The 7,254-nt window shown below is 41.3% G+C and overlaps 1 non-coding gene across 1 annotated transcript; it reads right to left on the bottom strand.

The window, feature by feature from the left end:
• Positions 1-1,042: 1,042 nt before the first annotated feature.
• Positions 1,043-1,176, bottom strand: Gm23902. Its single transcript, XR_003949230.1, has one exon. It is a non-coding gene; the product is annotated as a small nucleolar RNA SNORA70 (small nucleolar RNA).
• Positions 1,177-7,254: the final 6,078 nt, after the last annotated feature.

Here is a 7,254-nt window from a genome sequence, read left to right as displayed (position 1 = left end):
AGGTAAAATGGAAATTGAGGCTATTATAGAAATTTCATGTCATGAAGACAATTCAACCTGATATTCAAATCATTGCAAAATGAGGCAAAAAATGTTTCTTGAAATAAGAGTAAAAGCTCATCCCATTGCTGAGAATAAAGAAACCTACAAGCATTGGATTTTGTGCCCTGTGATGAATAATAAATACCCCCAACATATTCTTAGAATAAACATATCCAATAACATAAGCAGGTGGTTGTAATGGTGTGTGTCTTAGCTAGGGTTTCCATTGCTGTGAACAGACACCATGACTATGGCAACTCTTATAAAGGACAACATTTAATTGGGCTGCCTTACAGGTTCGGAGGTTCAGTCCATTATCATCAAGGTGGGAGCATGGCAGCATCCAGACAGACATGGGACTGGAGGAGCTGAGAGTTCCACCTCTTGTTCTGAAGACAGCTAGGAAAAGACTGGCTTCCAGGCAGCCAGGACAAGGGTCTTAAAGCCCATTCCCATAGTGACAGGCCACACCCACTCAAACAAGGCCACGCCTTCTAATAGTGCCAATCCCTGGACCAAGCATATAAAGACAGTATGAGAGGCATGATCAGAGGTGGTGAGGATAACAAAACCAGAGGCTCTAAAGCAACAGGATCCAGGGTCAGTTTCTACCTGGTGTAGACCAACTTGAGGATGAATCTTTTTCTTAGACACATAGGACAGCACAGTAGAAGCCCTTAGCAGTTCAGAGCCCTTCATTTGCCCAGGGAACTATGACTGGGGATATATTTGACCCCACAGATATCAGGTTTGAGCCACTTCACAGCTACCATGTGTTTTAATCCATCTGCTTTAAACTGGTGAAGCCTCACTTCTTTGAATGGTGCCTCTTCTGTCAAGTAAGGAAGTTAAACTTGGCTGTATTCAGGTGGACATGATGACTTGACCAATATATACCCTGGCCACTGTGGCTTTGAGCTTCCAAAAGGTAACCTGCATAACTGCCTGGAGCCTGGGTTTGGGGCAGCATTGAGATCAGAGACATGAATATCCAATAGAAATTTGTCTCCACAGCCCCTTAGAGCAACTCATATTGGCAGCAGGCTGTGGGAACTATCATGGAGATTGCTGTTTGTAGCCAATGGACACCAGGTTCCCATGAAGAAAGCAGCTGATCATCTTAATTGGCTACAGAGGGATGGATATTTCTTTTCATCTCTAGATGAGATGTGTATTAGTTACTTTCTCGTTGGTATGATAAAACTATATTTCCAGGCCAAGATAAAAAAAATTACATGGGAACCTGAGACTGCGGTAAATAGGGAAGCAGACTACCCGGGCCTGACCTGGGGCACAAGTCCCTTCCACTCCACTCGAGCACCGGGGTGCCTTGCCAGCAGAGTCGCCTGACACCCGCAAGGGCCCACACAGGATTCCCCACGGGATCCTAAGACCTCTAGTGAGTGGAACACAACTTCTGCCAGGAGGCAGGTTCGAACACCAGATATCTGGGTACCTTCCCTACAAGAAGAGAGCTTGCCTGCAGAGAATACTCTGCCCACTGAAACTAAGGAGAGAGCTAGCCTCCCAGGTCTGCTTATAGAGGCTAACAGAGTCACCTGAAGAACAAGCTCTTACCAGAGACAACTATAACAGCTAGCTTCAGAGATTACCAGATGGTGAAAGGCAAACGTAAGAATCCTACTAACAGAAATCAAGACCACTCACCATCATCAGAACGCAGCATTCCCACCCCACCTAGTCCTGGGCACCCCAACACAACCGAAAATCTAGACCCAGATTTAAAAACGTTTCTCATGATGATGATAGAGGACATCAAGAAGGACTTTCATAAGTCACTTAAAGAATTACAGGAGAGCACTGTTAAAGAGTTACAGGCTCTTAAAGAAAAGCAGGAAAACACAACCAAACAGGTAGAAGTCCTTAAAGAAAAACAGGAAAACACATCCAAACAGGTGATGAAAATGAACAAAACCATACTAGAACTAAAAAGGGAAGTAGACACAATAAAGAAAACCCAAAGCGAGGCAACGCTGGAGATAGAAACCCTAGGAAAGAGATCTGGAACCATAGATGCGAGCATCAGCAACAAAATACAAGAAATGGAAGAGAGAATCTCGGGTGCAGAAGATTCCATAGAGAACATCGACACAACAGTCAAAGAAAATACAAAATGCAAAAGGATCCTAACTCAAAACATCCAGGAAATCCAGGACACAATGAGAAGACCAAACCTACGGATAATAGGAGTTGATGAGAATGAAGATTTTCAACTTAAAGGGCCAGCTAATATCTTCAACAAAATAATAGAAGAAAACTTCCCAAACATAAAGAAAGAGATGCCCATGATCATACAAGAAGCCTACAGAACTCCAAATAGACTGGACCAGAAAAGAAATTCCTCCCGACACATAATAATCAGAACAACAAATGCACTAAATAAAGATAGAATATTAAAAGCGGTAAGGGAGAAAGGTCAAGTAACATATAAAGGAAGGCCTATCAGAATTACACCAGACTTTTCACCAGAGACTATGAAAGCCAGAAGAGCCTGGACAGATGTTATACAGACACTAAGAGAACACAAATGCCAGCCCAGGCTACTATACCTGGCCAAACTCTCAATTACCATAGATGGAGAAACCAAAGTATTCCACGACAAAACCAAATTCACACATTATCTTTCCACAAATCCAGCCCTTCAAAGGATAATAACAGAAAAGAAGCAATACAAGGATGGAAATCACGCCCTAGAACAAGCAAGAAAGTAATCCCTCAACAAACCAAAAAGAAGACAGCCACAAGAACAGAATGCCAACTCTAACAACAAAAATAAAAGGAAGCAACAATTACTTTTCCTTAATATCTCTTAATATCAATGGACTCAATTCCCCAATAAGAAGACATAGACTAACACACTGGCTACACAAACAGGACCCAACATTCTGCTGCTTACAGGAAACCCATCTCAGGGAAAAAGACAGACACTACCTCAGAGTGAAAGGCTGGAAAACAATTTTCCAAGCAAATTGTCTGAAGAAACAAGCTTGCGTAGCCTTTCTAATATCGGATAAAATCGACTTCCAACCCAAAGTTATCAAAAAAGACAAGGAGGGACACTTCAAACTCATCAAAGGTAATATCCTCCAAGAGGAACTCTCAATTCTGAATATCTATGCTCCAAATGCAAGGGCAGCCACATTCATTAAAGACACTTTAGTAAAGCTCAAAGCACACATTGCACCTCACACAATAATAGTGGGAGACTTCAACACACCACTTTCATCAATGGACAGATCGTGGAAACAGAAACTAAACAGGGACACAGTGAAACTAACAGAAGTTATGAAACAAATGGACCTGACAGATATCTACAGAACATTTTATCCTAAAACAAAAGGATATACCTTCTTCTCAGCACCTCACGGGACCTTCTCCAAAATTGACCATATAATTGGTCACAAAACAGGCCTCAACAGATACAAAAATATTGAAATTGTCCCATGTATCCTATCAGACCACCATGGCCTAAGACTGATCTTCAATAACAACATAAATAATGGAAAGCCAACATTCACGTGGAAACTGAACAACACTCTTCTCAATGATACCTTGGTCAAGGAAGGAATAAAGAAAGAAATTAAAGACTTTTTAGAGTTTAATGAAAATGAAGCCACAACGTACCCAAACCTATGGGACACAATGAAAGCATTTCTAAGAGGGAAACTCATAGTTCTGAGTGCCTCCAAGAAGAAACGGGAGAGAGCACATACTAGCAGCTTGAGTTGTCACATCTAAAAGCTCTAGAAAAAAAGGAAGCAAATTCACCCAAGAGGAGTAGGCGGCAGGAAATAATCAAACTCAGGGTGAAATCAACCAAGTGGAAACAAGAAGAACTATTCAAAGAATTAACCAAACGAGGAGTTGGTTCTTTGAGAAAATCAACAAGATAGATAAACCCTTAGCTAGACTCACTAGAGGGCACAGGGACAAAATCCTAATTAACAAAATCAGAAATGAAAAGGGAGACATAACAACAGATCCTGAAGAAATCCAAAACACCATCAGATCCTTCTACAAAAGGCTATACTCCACAAAACTGGAAAACCTGGACGAAATGGACAAATTTCTGGACAGATACCAGGTACCAAAGTTGAATCAGGATCAAGTTGACCATCTAAACAGTCCCATATCCCCTAAAGAAATAGAAGCAGTTATTAATACTCTCCCAGCCAAAAAAGCCCAGGACCAGACGGGTTTAGTGCAGAGTTCTATCAGACCTTCAAAGAAGATCTAATTCCAGTTCTGCACAAACTATTTCACAAAATAGAAGTAGAAGGTACTTTACCCAACTCATTTTATGAAGCCACTATTACTCTGATACCTAAACCACAGAAAGATCCAACAAAGATAGAGAACTTCAGACCAATTTCTCTTATGAATATTGATGCAAAAATCCTCAATAAAATTCTCGCTAACCGAATCCAAGAACACATTAAAGCAATCATCCATCCTGACCAAGTAGGTTTTATTCCAGGGATGCAGGGATGGTTTAATATACGAAAATCCATCAATGTAATCCATTATATAAACAAACTCAAAGACAAAAACCACATGATCATCTCGTTAGATGCAGAAAAAGCATTTGACAAGATCCAACACCCATTCATGATAAAAGTCTTGGAAAGATCAGGAATTCAAGGCCCTTACCTAAACATGATAAAAGCAACCTACAGCAAACCAGTAGCCAACATCAAAGTAAATGGAGAGAAGCTGGAAGCAATCCCACTAAAATCAGGGACTAGACAAGGCTGCCCACTTTCTCCCTACCTTTTCAACATAGTACTTGAAGTATTAGCCAGAGCAATTCGACAACAAAAGGAGATCAAGGGGATACAAATTGGAAAAGAGGAAGTCAAAATATCACTTTTTGCAGATGATATGATAGTATATATAAGTGACCCTAAAAATTCCACCAGAGAACTCCTAAACCTGATAAACAGCTTCGGTGAAGTAGCTGGATATAAAATTAACTCAAACAAGTCAATGGCCTTTCTCTACACAAAGAATAAACAGGCTGAGAAAGAAATTAGGGAAACAACACCCTTCTCAATAGTCACAAATAATATAAAATATCTCGGCGTGACTCTAACTAAGGAGGTGAAAGATCTGTATGATAAAAACTTCAAGTCTCTGAAGAAAGAAATTAAAGAAGATCTCAGAAGATGGAAAGATCTCCCATGCTCATGGATTGGCAGGATCAACATTGTAAAAATGGCTATCTTGCCAAAAGCAATCTACAGATTCAATGCAATCCCCATCAAAAGTCCAACTCAATTCTTCAACGAATTAGAAGGAGCAATTTGCAAATTCATCTGGAATAACAAAAAACCGAGAATAGCAAAAACTCTTCTCAAGGATAAAAGAACCTCTGGTGGAATCACCATGCCTGACCTAAAGCTGTACTACAGAGCAATTGTGATAAAAACTGCATGGTACTGGTATAGAGACAGACAAGTAGACCAATGGAGCAGAATTGAAGACCCAGAAATGAACCCACACACCTATGGCCACTTGATCTTCAACAAGGGAGCTAAAACCATCCAGTGGAAGAAAGACAGCATTTTCAACAATTGGTGCTGGCACGACTGGTTGTTATCATGTAGAAGAATGCGAATCAATCCATACTTATCTCCTTGTACTAAGGTCAAATCTAAGTGGATCAAGGAACTTCACATAAAACCAGAGACACTGAAACTTATAGAGGAGAAAGTGGGGAAAAGCCTTGAAGATATGGGCACAGGGGGAAAATTCCTGAACAGAACAGCAATGGCTTGTGCTGTAAGATCGAGAATTGACAAATGGGACCTAATGAAACTCCAAAGTTTCTGCAAGGCAAAAGACACCGTCAATAAGACAAAAAGACCACCAACAGATTGGGAAAGGATCTTTACCTATCCTAAATCAGATAGGGGACTAATATCCAACAAATATAAAGAACTCAAGAAGGTGGACTTCAGAAAATCAAATAACCCCATTAAAAAATGGGGCTCAGAACTGAACAAAGAATTCTCACCTGAGGAATACCGAATGGCAGAGAATCACCTGAAAAAATGTTCAACATCCTTAATCATCAGGGAAATGCAAATCAAAACAACCCTGAGATTCCACCTCACACCAGTCAGAATGGCTAAGATCAAAAATTCAGGTGACAGCAGATGCTGGCGTGGATGTGGAGAAAGAGGAACACTCCTCCATTGTTGGTGGGATTGCAGGCTTGTACAACCACTCTGGAAATCAGTCTGGCGGTTCCTCAGAAAATTGGACATAGTACTACCGGAGGATCCAGCAATACCTCTCCTGGGCATATATCCAGAAGATGCCCCAACTGGTAAGAAGGACACATGCTCCACTATGTTCATAGCAGCCTTATTTATAATAGCCAGAAGCTGGAAAGAACCCAGATGCCCCTCAACAGAGGAATGGATACAGAAAATGTGGTACATCTACACAATGGAGTACTACTCAGCTATTAAAAAGAATGAATTTATGAAATTCCTAGCCAAATGGATGGACCTGGAGGGCATCATCCTGAGTGAGGTAACACATTCACAAAGGAACTCACACAATATGTACTCACTGATAAGTGGATATTAGCCCAAAACCTAGGATACCCAAGATATAAGATACAATTTCCTAAACACATGAAACTCAAGAAAAATGAAGACTGAAGTGTGGACACTATGCCCCTCCTTAGAAGTGTGAACAAAACACCCATGGAAGGAGTTACAGAGACAAAGTTTGGAGCTGAGACGAAAGGATGGACCATGTAGAGACTGCCATATCCAGGGATCCACCCCATAATCAGCATCCAAACGCTGACACCATTGCATACACTAGCAAGATTTTATCGAAAGGACCCAGATGTAGCTGTCTCTTGTGAGACTATGCCGGGGCCTAGCAAACACAGAAGTGGATGCTCACAGTCAGCTAATGGATGGATCACAGGGCTCCCAATGGAGGAGCTAGAGAAAGTACCCAAGGAGCTAAAGGGATCTGCAACCCTATAGGTGGAACAACATTATGAACTAACCAGTACCCCGGAGCTCTTGACTCTAGCTGCATATGTATCAAAAGATGGCCTAGTCGGCCATCACTGGAAAGAGAGGCCCATTGGACTTGCAAACTTTATATGCCCCAGTACAGGGGAACGCCAGGGCCAAAAAGGGGGAGTGGGTGGGTAGGGGAGTG

The sequence above is a fragment of the Mus musculus genome, chromosome 1 (genome assembly GCF_000001635.26).
Source record: "Mus musculus strain C57BL/6J chromosome 1, GRCm38.p6 C57BL/6J".
NCBI lineage: Eukaryota > Metazoa > Chordata > Mammalia > Rodentia > Muridae > Mus > Mus musculus.
Note: the sequence above shows the minus strand (reverse complement) of the source record. Positions and strands in the feature narration are given on the sequence as shown.